The following is a 13750-nucleotide window of genomic DNA, read 5'->3' as shown; positions in this document are numbered from 1 at the left end:
GCTAACATCAGACATGATATTGAAAGACTGGATGTTTTCCCAAGATCATGGACAAAAGAATGGTATGCATTTTAGCCTTTACTATTTAACATTTTAGGGGAAAATTAGGAAAAATAAAGTAAAAAGTATTCATATTGGAAAGAAGGTATTAACATTATATTTACAGACATGAGTTCTTATATAGAAACTTAAGAAATCCACAAAATAATTATCACAACCAGTAAACAAATTCAGTAGTTGATACCATCAAAACTAATATACAAATATCAATTATATATCAATATAATTGCAATAAACAATATGGAAGAAAGTTTTTAAAATATCCATATATAATAATATCTGAAAGAACAAAATATTTAGGAATATATTTTAAAATTGAAGCATAAAACTAAACAATAATTTGCAAATTAGAGACATTCTAAATAAATGGAAATACATCCCAAGTTTATGAAGTAGAAACTTAGTATTTTATTTTTTAATTTTTATTTATTACTTTATTGTTGTTCAAGTACAGTTGTCTCCATTTCCCCTCCAACATTCTTCCTTGCCCTACCCATCTCCACCTCCCACCCTTGATCCTATTCCCCATTGGCTTGGTCTATGTGCCCTTTATGTATGTTCCTTGATGACCTTTCCCTTTTTCCCCCATTATTACCCTCCTGCATCCCCTCTGGTTACTTCCAGTTTGTTTGTTTGTTTTAAGATTTTATTTTATTTTATTTTTAGAGAGGGAATGGAGGCAGGGGGAGAGAGAGAGAGAGAGAGAGAGACGTCAATGTGCGGTTGCTGGGCGTCATGGCCTGCAACCCAGGAATGTACCCTGGCTGGGAATCGAACCTGGGACACTTTGGCTCCCAGCCCCCGCTCAATCTACTGAGCTACGCCAGCCAGGGCTCCAGTTTGTTTTTTATTTCAATGTCTGATTATATTTTGCTTACTTGTTTGTTTTGTTGATTAAATTCTACTTATAGGTGAGATCATATGGTATTTGTCTTTCACTGACTGGATTATTTCACTTAGCATAATGCTCTCCAGTTGCATCCATGCTGTTATGAAGTGTAGGGGCTCCTACTTTTCTTTCTGCTGTGTAATATTCCATCGTGTATAGTTCCATCGTGTATTCCATAGTTTTTTGATCCACTCATTTACTGATGAGCACTTAGGTTGCTTCCAGCACTTGGCTATTGTAACTTGTGCTGCTATGAACATTGGGATGCACAAGTTTTTTGGATTGGTGTTTCAGGTTTCTTAGGGTATAATCCCAGAAGTGGAATTGCTGGGTCAAAAGGCAGTTGCATTTTTAGTTTTTTGAGGAAATTCCATGCTGTTTTCCCCAGTGGCTGCACCAGTCTGCATTCCCACCAACAGTACACTAGGGTTCCCTTTTCTCCACAACCTGGCCAGCACTTACTATTTGTTGATTTGTTTATGATGGCCATTCTGACAGATGTGAAGTGGTATCTCATTGTGGTATTAATTTGCATCTCTCTGATGGCTAGTGATGCTGAGCATCTTTTCAGATGTCTCTGGGCCCTCTGTATATCCTTCTTGGAGAAGTGTCTGTTCAGGTCCTGTCCCCATTTTTTTGGAAAATAAAATTTTATTTTATTTTTTATTAATTTTATTGTTCTTTGAGTACAGTTGTCTGCCTTTTCTCTTCATCTCTCCCCCTACCCCAGTCATCTCTACCTGCCCCCCTCTTGGTTTAGTCCCTGTGTCCTTCAGTTTGGTTGTTTGTCTTCCTGCAGTGGAGTCCTGTGAGTTTTTATATACTTTGGAGGTCAAACACTTGTCTGAGATATCACTGGCAAATATATTTTCCCATACAGTTGGTTCTGTTTTCATTTTGCTGATATACATATATATTTTGCCATTCAGAACCTTTTTATTTTGATGAAGTCCCATTTGTTTATTCTTTCCTGTATGTCTTTTGCTCTAGGGGACATATCAGTGAAAATATTGCTGTGTGGAAAATTTGAGATGTTCCTGCCAATTTTTTTCTACTAGGACTTTTATGATGTCGTGACTTATATTTAAGTCTTTTATCTACCTTGAGTTTATCTTTGTGTATGGTGAAAGTTTGTGGTTGAGCTTCATTTTTTTTTGCATGTAGCTGTCCAAGTCTTCCAACACCGTTTGTTGAAGAGGATATTTTTATTCCATTTTATGGTTCTGCGCCCTTTGTTGAATATTAATTGACCATAAAGGCTTGGGTTTATTTCTGGGCTCTCTATTTTGTTCCATTGGTCCATGTGCCTATTCTTATGCCAGTGCCAGGCTGTTTTGATTATAGTGTCCTTGTAATACAGTTTGGTATCAGGTTTTGTGATCCCCCTACTTTGTTCTTTTTTCTCAAAATTGCTGAGGCTATTCAGGGTCATTTATGGTTTCATATAAATTTTTGAAATGTTTGTTCTATGTCTCTGAAATATGTCACTGGTATTTTAATAGGGATTGCATTAAATCTATAAATTGGTTTGGGCAGTATAGACATTTTGATGATGTTTATTCTTCCGATCCATTAACACCGTATATGCTGCTTTTTATTGTGTCTTTCTTAATTTCTTTCTTCAGTGTTGTGCGGTTTTCTGAGTACAAATCTTTTTCTTCCTTGGTTAGGTTTATTCCTAAGTACTTTATTTTTCTTGTTACTCTAGCAAATGGGATTTTTCCCTAATTTTTGTTCCTGATATTTCATTGCTGGTATACAAAAATGCCTTTGATTTCTGAATATTGACTTTGTATCCTGCTGTGGTGCCAAATTCACTTATTAGTTCATCTAGTTTTTTTGGTGGAGTCTATAGAGATTTCTGTGTACACTATCATGTTATCTGCAAACAACAACACTTTTGATTCCTCCTTTCCAATTTGGATGACTTTTATTTATTTTTGTCTGATCTCTGTGGCTAGGACTTCTAATGTTAAATAGAAGTGGTGAAAGCAGACATACTTGTTTCGTTCCTGATCTTAGTGGGAAAGCTTTGAATTTTTTGCCCATTGAGCATGATGTTGGCTGTAGGTTTCTTGTATATGGCTTTTATCATGTTGAGGTAGGAAAGGAGCATTCTTTTATAGAGAAAAAGGAATTTTGGGTGGGGGCAGTTTAAAAGACAGTTCATTGGAAGAGAGCAAGAATTTGGAGTTGTGGTGGTTTCTCATTGGCTGGGTAGTTACTGCTTCTCCTGGCTTTGTTGTTGCTGGGCTTGAAAAAATGTTTCTTACTCCTGCTGGGGTGTACAGAGTAAGCATCTTCCTGCTCAGTGAAGAAAACTGATGTGTGATACTGCATGAGAACATTTTCTTCACTACTTCCAAGTGGCATTTTAGATTAGGTTTCTTTTATTCATTTTCACAGAAATTGCCACTTGGCAAACACTTTGCTCATCACATCGTTTCCACTGACAGCCCACAGCACAGGTCTTACTTTTTGCCTCAGTATGTTGAATCAAAATGTCTCTCTACTACAGAACTGTTGACTCTTGTGAAGTAGCTTTACATTATTGACCACCCTCACTCGAAGCATGTCTTCACATTCAAACACACTCACTGATGCACATACCCATAGAATGATTCTAGACTTTCATGAGTTGCAGAACTCTATCAGATTGTCATGAATGCTATAATTATTTCTAGTCATATTTATTGTAACTATTATTGAAATTTAAAAAGCAGAAATTGGTAATGCATTTTATTTGCAATAAATATTTACCTCCTTAAGTTAGGCCACTGAACAGATGTGTGCCACCCTAGGTTGGCAGTGTGGTGTATACTACACAGATGTATTTCCCTTGTTCTTTTTCTCCTTCTCCAAAGATGCATGTGTTTCTGTGTGAAATTTCCCAATTGCTGAAGCCTTGTTAGCATTTACTCACATAACTGGAGATTTTCACACATTATGCTGCTTAAAAAATAGTATATTTAAAAAGCATTCTGTCAGATCCTGACAAAATGCACTCTGAATCAGTTGTTACAGTTTGAATCCAATAATCTGTATTTTATCAAGCTTTACGGGTACTTTTTACTTCATTCATCCAGGAATATCCTACTGAGGAACAATGAAGAAAATCTGGCTGCAGGATTAACCTATTGTCCCAAAGCCTTTTTTCCCTGGAATGGAACAGTTGTGGATGCTGACAATTATTGCATTAGTTGGTCCTTTCAGATGTAGCTGTATTCAGTCTTCTCCCTAGTGTCTGACCCTGAGGAAAATAGGCTAACAGACAAACATACACACTGGGAGGAGAATTTTTTTAATTATTAGGTAGACAGGACAGTGTCCAATCATCCTCAAAAGAAAACGGAAGTAGCCCTGACAATTCTGGGTTTCAGGGTGTGTTTGTGGATGCAGGGAGAGGGTGAAACCTAGGCGTGCATTAGGAACCATGGAGACACATGTTTCTGATTTCTGCCTCCCTTTTACATGTGAATATATGTTTCTAAGGGCCTTGAAGTGAAGTGTATAAAAACAGGGTCCAATTGGGCATCTATTATTCCATGTTCAACTAAGTTCAGGGAAGGACCCGTAACCATGATTAGGCATTTATAGACAGTAAGGAAGAAAAAGAAAAATTCTGTAGAAATTACAACAGAAAATTCTATGACAAAAAATATTGTGTAATTCTTGGAGGAGCTGGAGGCTGTCCTAGTGCAAGAGGTTCTAGAGTCAGGAGTAAGTTGTGAGGTTCTACTTTTTAAGACCAAGAAGATCAAAAGTCTCCAAAAGCAGAAGAGTAATGAATGATATAAACTTAGACAAGGCATTAGTTCAAGAATGCAGACTGAGTCCCAGATGGCTTCAAAGACCAAAAGGCCAAAGGCAGGCTCTGAGGTAAGGCGTAAGGGAAAGAATCCTGGAAGAGGAGGGAGAAGATACTAAACACATGAGTTGAGGGTAACAAGGATGAGCCAGGGTCATTACTGAGAATTCAGTGTGTCACTGGTCACTTACTAATGTATTTGACTTGAAATAGAAAGTGGGTGATTTTAAATTCCTCAAGGTGGGCCAAAGCTATTAGTTTGGTTGAGCATAATTGAGTGTGATTTTTTTACACTCAATTGGGTTACTATATTTAGGTAATGTGCAGTTTAGTTCAGTGTTTGGTATAATAAGCAAAGGGGTACCTATATTGAAAGTTTTCTGGCCTAGGTTCTGTCTGTATTTTTTGTGTAAAAGGTACCTCTTATATTGTTTGTTCTAGGTAGGTGCATCTGTTTGCATCAGCAGTTGGTCATCTGCTTGCTCATTGGAGTCAATATGATTTAGAGGAAAGACATGGAATTGGAGTCTAGTAGTCTTGGGCTTTAAGTTCATTGTCTATATAAATTGGATAATTACATGTGTCTCATGATGGTTAAATGAAAGAATATACACCAGACTGAGAAATACTCTAGGTTTTCCGTAAATAAATATTAATATTAATTCAGTAAATAATTGTTTTCTTCTTTTGTACTTTAATATACTTTGCCATCACACAATTTGACTCATGATTTCTTCTGTGCTCTTATTCATTTGGAACATTTAGTTATTTTTTGTATCACCATGTGGTTGATTTAAGATATGTAAAACAAGCACCCATCTATTGCACACATTGGTTGTACCCTGGGCTGTGGGAGGCTGCTCTGCATGGCATGGGCCCAGCTCCCACTGGGAGATGCACAGGACCCACGCCCACCGGTAGGTTTTCCAATGGGGAATCAGGCCTGTAATGTACTTAGGCTGCTATGAGTCTTGCTTTTTGCTAAAACTCCCTCACCTTGAATTGAGGACATTTACTGCAAAGCAGCTTCCTAAAAATCATGCTAAACCTTCCAAGGATGAGTGTAACTGTCCAACTACTTTCGCCTTTTCATTTGCAAATATCCCTCTTCTGTGATGTGATTACCAGCATCCTCTCCTTTGTTCTCTGTATAAGGCAACTACCTAAAGCAAGCCTGTGCATAGTTAATGAGAACCTTCTTGTAATGTACCCAGTAAGACAATAAAAGCTCATTGGAGCAAGGGCCCAGGCATTTGCTCCCCTTGAGAGAAAAGCCATGCCATCCCTTTTCCTCCACTGGATTCGGTAATCCATGTGAATGTCTCATTTTCATCCATAATGATGTGGACCCCACGAGCCAGTGTGCATATCACTGGGCCACATCTATCTTGTATGAAGTGATCTTTGAAAAAACTCTAATGGGAATGAGTCCCTGGGGACAGGAAAGCACCTGCTTCTGATGTCTCCTGTGCTAATGTGTCCCAGGATTTGTGACCTGTATATTATAACAGATAACATCAGAATACCTGGCTATCTCTCATCTGTGCCCTCCCCTTAAGTGAGGAATGACCTTACTTATGTTTGTGACAATTAGCAACTTTTGGAATAAGCTTTAAAGGAGAGTGGTTTCACAGGCTAATAAATGAAAAGAAGACATGAAGTAAAATACAGAAAAACAAGTCAACTCTTTATCAGTCATTTTAAGGAAAGTAAATCTGGAAAGCAATGCTCAGCCCTCTTTCATATTATTTTGTTGAAGGGACGTAAGTACAAAAGTAGAAAAAAACTTTGAATCTGAATTCAGATAATCTGTTAACTCTTCCATCTACTGCTGAAGATCTACATGACCTTTGTCACATAGAAGCAGAATAATTACTTCTGATCTTCTCTTTCCTCATGGGTGAAAAAGGATATATAACATTTCTAACTGGTTTCTTGGAAGGACTAAATTGTATAGTAGTTGTAATGCACCCAAGACAAAGCTGGTGTACAATAACTGCTAGTCTCATTTTCTTCCTATTGCCTTTTGAGAACTGAGTTCATTTCTTTTATAGAAATAACATTTCTCATCCCCACGCCCTGTTTTTTAAACTACTGTACATGTGGGACAACCATCCAATAGCTTGTAAAGGGACACAGCTTCCAGAGGGAGGCAGCATCCTGCACTGCTTAATGGTGCCCAGGCAGTGTTGGGTGCTTGTGTTGAAATCAGTTGCTGAAGTTTTCCTCTCCGTGTGGCTGGCTCCATGCATCTGCTGCAACTGGGTTGTACTGTGTTTCCCAGGCTTTAGTCAACAAGGAATTTGTAAAGTAAAATGTCATCTTTGCTAGCTCTGAATGGCAAATACTGTTTGCTTTCATAAGCAAGTGAAAATCACAAATAACTCTTTGGCACTGATGAATATCAGCAAGAAATAAATTTCAGTATACACTTATAGCATATTTGACTTTTTCTTTAAGCTAGCTGTAAAATGGGAATATTAAAGTTCATATGTTTTCACAAGATTTTTGTATATTGTATTTTGTGTAATTTTTAGATAATTTACATGAGAATGAATTGTAGTTGCTTGTGTGAAGGCTTCAGCATCAGGTTAAAACCACCAGTGGTTTTATTATTTATATTGTTAATATTATGTCACATGGGAATTTTTCTTTGCCATTCTTTTCATCTTGAAAAGATCTATTAGTACTTTGATGTGAGCTGTGTGCTAGTCACTCCATTATTACTGCTTTGGAACAATTCTAGCTGAAATACTTTGGGACATGTAGTCCTGTTTGGCAAGCATATTGAGTCTTTCACAGATAAAATAGAAATGTCTATCATAAACTTGAAAGAATCTTAACGTGGCTCCTCTGAGTACACAGCAAGAGGTACCTTTTTCACATTCATTTGTGGTCACCCCTCTCCACAGGCCACTGAAACAGATAAACAAGAACAAAGGTAAAGAGTCAGGTAACCTTGAAGGTCAATGCGCCATACAGAACTCTCACATGACTAGTCAATGCCTTGTCATTGAAGTGGACAGAATGTTAAAATCATATTTGGTTAAAGTGGCTGACAGGAAATACTTTATGACCTAGTTAAACTCCTAAAGTTTTGGCATAAAGCACATATCAACCTATTTATGATAGCATCCAGCTCAGGAAATACTTCTCTTCAGTATTTACCATCAATTCAAATTTATATTGTAGTTCTAGTTCTACCAAGGAGATGCAGAGATAAAGATTGTAGAGCAAGGTTATAGATATTTCCAGATTACAATAAAGCCCAGTGAAAAGACTGGGATTATTTAGAAATATTTGTATGTGTCAATATTTTAGTGTTTGTCTTACACTAAAGTATGTCTGGGATTTGCTCATGAAAATACATTATAAGAGGTCTTTGTGTTTTGTCTCAGATCTGAATTCTGATTTATCACATCTGAATGAGCTGTAGAGCATCATACAGGAGATTTACAGGGCCTAACCCCTCAGGAAGTGTGGGCTGTTGAAATTCAGACTTCTTATACCATCTGGGTGGCCAATTGCAAAGGCGTGTTTCTTCCCTAAAGCTCTGGGGAGCAATCATTTGCCATAGACTTTTCTTGATAGTGTGTGCCCTTAGGCTTTATGGGGAGGTGCAAGGTGTGCTTCATTGATCTCACTTCTTAAAATTCTTCAGTGGATAACAATGAAGTCCAATAATACTGACTATATGCCTTGTTAAGGTATGCAAACACACATACAGCATTTACTTTAATATTGGAATTTGGCATATGGGGAGACATGGAAAGTAGGGAAAGGGGATATGACCTGACTGATATTACCTCAGGCTTCTTTAGTCCACATCACAAGGACCTGGGACAAGGTAAAAAGATAGTGGGGCAAGATAATAGAGGCTTCCCTGACAAAGTGAGGAGACTGCCTCTGCCCCAGTCAGCTGTTGAAGGAAAGAACAGAAAACAACTAAGGCTCAGTAGTTCTGGTACCTGTATATTTAGCCACTTGGATGCCAGACCTCTTTGCTAAGACTGATGCATTTCCAGACTTTCTCAAAATTATTTAGGAGTTAGGCAGATCCAGACTGCAGATTAATGGTCATCAGTATTTTCATCAAGTCAAATTGGAGTAAGCAGACACCAAGAATCACTTACTTGCAAATAACTAAAATACAGGGTCTGGCAGAAATAAGTCCTGTCTGAGTGTGGTTGGTAGGGTAATAATATGGGTGTAATAATTTATGGTTTTAATTTGAATTCTTCACCTAAAATGTCATGTGGTGTACTTGAATGTAATATTGTTATGTTGTTTATAATTAAAAAAGGGGTGCTATTTGTGCTGGAGCCTGTATATTGAGTACTGACTATTCTTTCACAACAATCATGCAGAACAGATATTATTATCTCCATTTTATGGATGCAAAATCTGTGATTTGTCTGAGACTAGAGCTGTGAGTGGTACAGCTTGTATTTGATCTCACATCTGATTGCCCCTGGGATCCTTGCACTCCTGGTTCAGGTTTTGATATGCCTCCGTAACATGGTAACGAGGGGACCTGAAAATCTACAAGGTAGCTACTTACGTGGTTGCTTTATCTTAGGTTGCCCTTTGGACGCCAGAATTTAGACTATATGAGGCAAATCATAGAAACATGACCAAGCCAGTTACCTATAAAATTATCTGTGGAATTTTTTTGTTCTGATTCTTTAAAAAATAAATACAGATCAGTTGAGAATACTCAATTCCATCTGTTTAATGAGAATAATAGTTTATTACCCAGCTAACTTTATATGAATATATAAAACAACCCAGAATGTTATAATAATTGCAATCTCTGGGTCCTCCTTATTAAACTATGAACTGAGGTGGCTCTGTTCAGTCTGGGATAGGTAGCTGTGTCTGTGCCAGCTAGTGTAGGTGAGTCCTACATAATGCACCTGGATCTTTTGTGTAGGGGTGCCCACTTCTTAATTCTTAGTGTTCAACAGGAAGCATGTATATGTGCAAGTTTCAATGTCTGTTTAGAGACTTTACTAATTCATTTCCATGAATGTTCTACTTCTCTTTAATTGACTCTGTAAGATGGTAACCACAGGCTCCATTTGTTGTTTATCCTAAGAGTCACCCCTTGCTGTTACAGTCTCAATTTTTTTCTCTCTTTTACCCAAACAGGTTTTGCCTACACTTGTGTTTTAAAACTGGCCCTTTGACAATGTATTCCATGAAAGGGAAACACAGTTTAAAAGGTGTTTCCCTTCATTTTAAAAAATGAAGCTTTGGAATTAACAAGTTGCTAACATCATTGAAGATATTCTTCCAATGTCTAGTGTATTCATTTTTCTCAAGTTTCTTATCAGCTTTAATGGTTAACAAACAGTTCCTCTTCATTATATTCTGTAGTGATCAGATTTTCTCCAGTGCTATAGGAGTCAGAGCTTCAAAAACTTAGAATCCTGGAATTGTTGACTATTCTGATTAGAATTTTCTTTGAATTCACCCAATTGAAAATATCACTGATATTTAAATGCTTTCTGACCTCCAGTTGACATTTTGTGTATTAGAGAATTCACTCCAACCCCTCCCAACTGCCATGTAGCCTGGGATCTGTAAAAGGCTTTGACTAGAGGTTTTTAACCATAAGCTGAAATACAGGGTTCAGCAGAAGTAGTACCATTGAATGTGGTCGGTAGGGTATATAAATGTCTAGCACAAGATGGACAGCAATTTGAACATTTTACCTAAAATGTCATATGGTGCAGTGGAGTGTGATATTGTTATGTTACAGAATTACATTCATATGATTTTGTGTTAAAAGATTTTTTTTATGTGATAAAAGAGGGGCATTATTTGTGCTGGGCCTTGTACATTGTCATATATCTTTTATCTATTTTTTTTTCTGGTTGTTCTCTTTGTATCTAGGAAAATGGTTCTCAAACTTTTGTCTCAGAATAACCTGGGGGAAAAAACACAGACTATTAGGCTGCGCTCTAAAATTTCTGAGTTTCCATGGGTCTGAAACTTTGCATTTCTAAAATATTGCTGGTTGATCGTGATGATTCTGGTTCAAATTTTGAGAATCACTGTTCTAGAATATGTCTTTTCTTCATTGCCCAAATCTTTAAAATTCCCTAAAGATAGCTTTTTGTCTCCAGGCTGAATAACCTTAATTCCTTCTTTTTATTCTATGGCTTCCAAGTATGTCACCATTTATTGTCCCGTGTCCTCCTGTGTACTTGTCATTCATTGGATTCACAGGGGCAAACAGACAATATAAATTAGTGAAATCATTGAAGGTGGGTATGGGATGGGTCAGGGAGATAAGACCCGCTGACCTCAGACATAGCTAAGAAATCTGGATCCCACCTAAAGTGTTCACATTTCATTTTTATAAAGCACCAATCCTGCCTAATAAAATTTGCTTCCCAGCTGAATTTCCAAGGGAAATTATCCGAGGGAATAGTAGTATGAGGTCTCAGGGACAGTAATTAAATGCAGTTTAAGACCTGAAAGTAGTGTGTGAGGGAGAATATCAAGTTACTGTCCAGAGTTGTTTGGTTTTCTTTACATAAAACCAATTCTAAAAAATATATATTTAAACATATTAAAAATAATTTTCTAATTAAAGAGCTGGTTATGTTGATACAGCCATGAGATAAATAACAGAGTTAAAAAGCAAATGTAATTGATTAGTTGAGCCATCTTAACTTTGTTTCTGTCATTATTTAAAAATTAATTGTAACTTTGTTTTTGTAATTATTTAAAATTTAATTGCTTTGTTATGTTTCCAGATGTTGATTTTGGACATTTTCTCATGAATTTTATTGCCGTGAGCAGTTTCTGTGTATTTATAATAAGAGTTTTTGATGATTCTTGGACATAGATATCTCAATTAAAATGAAGCAGATATTTTTTTGAAAATGAACCAGATGCTGGTCTTTGTTTTCCCAGAAAGTTTTTGCATAGGGATGTGAGGCATGGGAATCAAGCCTAATGCTTTCAGAATAAAATATTAGTAGCCTTCTAGCATATGTTGGAAATTTAGAAAACTTTTTTTCTAAAGCTTTTTAGTGGTCTGTTAGCTTAATATGTGGACTACAGGTTCCACAGAGTTTTTTTATGACTTGTTTCAACTACTGTTGTGGTGCAGCTATGGAAAAAGCCTTGTTCACATTACAGTTCCTGCCTTTTTTCTTCATTCTATCTTCTGACTGTCTTGTTTTCTATTGTTCAAGGGTGGATGTGTTGTAGAATGGAATAGAATTACCAGATCTTTAATTACATTACTTATATGAGGCACAATCTACTCTTGACTGCTTTGCCAAGAGTCCTGGCAATATGCAATTCTGCTGTGATATAGGCAAGACTGTTCCTTCAGTGCCCCCTGCTACTCCCACCACTACCCCTCCTCTTGTGATCCAACAATTTAAGGGTTAACATGGGCCACAGCCACAAGCTTCTAGTATCCTTTTCAATGGTGTCTGTTCTACCACTGCAGGCGGGTAAATATTTTAAATATCATCCTTTTTCAGGAGATGAAGACTGAGAGTACTCAGGGGCCAGCAAGTGATGCAGATTGTGAGTGCTACTGGTAGGGGCACTCCTGCCCTGCTGAGAAGCAGCCAGGCCCTGCCCAGCACTTTGTGGCCACACTGGGGTAGGAGGCCCATTCTCTGATGTCTGAAGAGTCTCTCAGGCTGCTCTTTTTTTTTTAAGTTGGTATCTTCTTCTCCTTTTCAAAAACTTGCTTCCTGAAAACAAGAACCAAACTCTGCAGTGTAAAACAGGTAAACCAACCAACTAACAAATATGGGTGGATCTGGAGAACATCATTCTCAGAAAAATAAATCAGATGGAAAACATAAGAACCATGTAATTTCACTCATAGATGAGATATAACGTTGAAAGCGATAAGTAAACAAATAAGACAGACAAACTCACAGGCACAGCAATATGGTAGTTACCAGAAAGAAAGAGGGTGGGAGAGGTAAGAGAGGGTAAAAGGGGATAAATATATGGTGGTACGAGGAGACTTGAATTTGTTTGGTGAACACACAATATACAGAATTGTACACTTGAAACCTATATAATTTTATCAACCAGTGTCACCCTAATAAATTCACTAAAATAAAAGCCAACGAGCTGGCAAGAGCAATTGTCACAAACTCCAGAGAAGACGGTGCCTAGACACTCAGATCATTTCACAAAATGGTAAAACCAATGACTTTCATTTGTTTCTAATGTTAGCCAAGACTACCCATGACAGAGTTTTAGTTTGTAAGAGCTACATGCTAAATTTTACAAAATAGGGGCTTTTTCTGAGCCCAGGAACTTTTCTTATTACTTTTTTTATGTATGAGAAGTATAATTTTCCTATTTTTTATTTTAATTGTTGTTCAAGCACAGTTTTCTGTATTTTAGTCCCATCCCAGCCCACCCTCACAGCCCTCCCCACCTCCCTCCCATTTCGACCCCCCCCAGTTCTTGTCCATGTGTCCTTTCTACTTGTTCCTGTAAACCCCTCCCCTTTTCCCCTGAAATTCCCTCCCCTCTCCCCTCTAGTCACTGTCAACCTGTTCTCTCTATTTCAGTGTCTTTGGTTATATTTTGCTTATTTGTTTGTCTTACTACTTTTTAAAACTGAATTTATTATGGTGACATTGGATTACAAAACCATATAATTTTCAATGTACAATTCAACAAAATATCATATTCACACTGCATTGTGCACCTATTGCCTCAAAGTCTCTTTCTGTATTCCCCTTGCCCACCTCCACCTACCCCCACCCCATTTCCTTCTGGCTCTCACCACACCATTGTCTGTGTCTGTGTTAACCCCTTTACCTTCTTTCATCCAACTGCCTAGCCACAGCCCCCGCCCCATGTCTTTTAACATTGTGTTTGTCAAATACTGATATGGAAAGGAAAATACTAGTAAGAATACCTACATTTTGATGTAGTTTCATTTTTTTAAAAAAAGAATCTTGACAAAACTTGAGCCTTGATAGGAAAAGAAG

The 13750-nt window shown here is 37.4% G+C and overlaps 1 protein-coding gene and 1 long non-coding RNA gene across 4 annotated transcripts in view; both read left to right on the top strand.

The window, feature by feature from the left end:
• The window catches only part of NRG3 (neuregulin 3), a 1226667-nt gene that overhangs the window by 283243 nt on the left and 929674 nt on the right, over positions 1-13750 (top strand). The window lies entirely within an intron of this gene.
• Positions 1882-13750, top strand: part of LOC118500794 — a 29326-nt gene continuing 17457 nt past the window's right edge. Inside the window, exons 1-2 of the long non-coding RNA XR_004903375.1 lie at positions 1882-1964; positions 6941-6943. This is a non-coding gene — a long non-coding RNA (uncharacterized LOC118500794). The remainder of the gene's footprint in view (positions 1965-6940; positions 6944-13750) is intronic.

This window comes from Phyllostomus discolor, chromosome 5 (assembly GCF_004126475.2).
Source record: "Phyllostomus discolor isolate MPI-MPIP mPhyDis1 chromosome 5, mPhyDis1.pri.v3, whole genome shotgun sequence".
Lineage (NCBI taxonomy): Eukaryota > Metazoa > Chordata > Mammalia > Chiroptera > Phyllostomidae > Phyllostomus > Phyllostomus discolor.
Note: the sequence above shows the minus strand (reverse complement) of the source record. Positions and strands in the feature narration are given on the sequence as shown.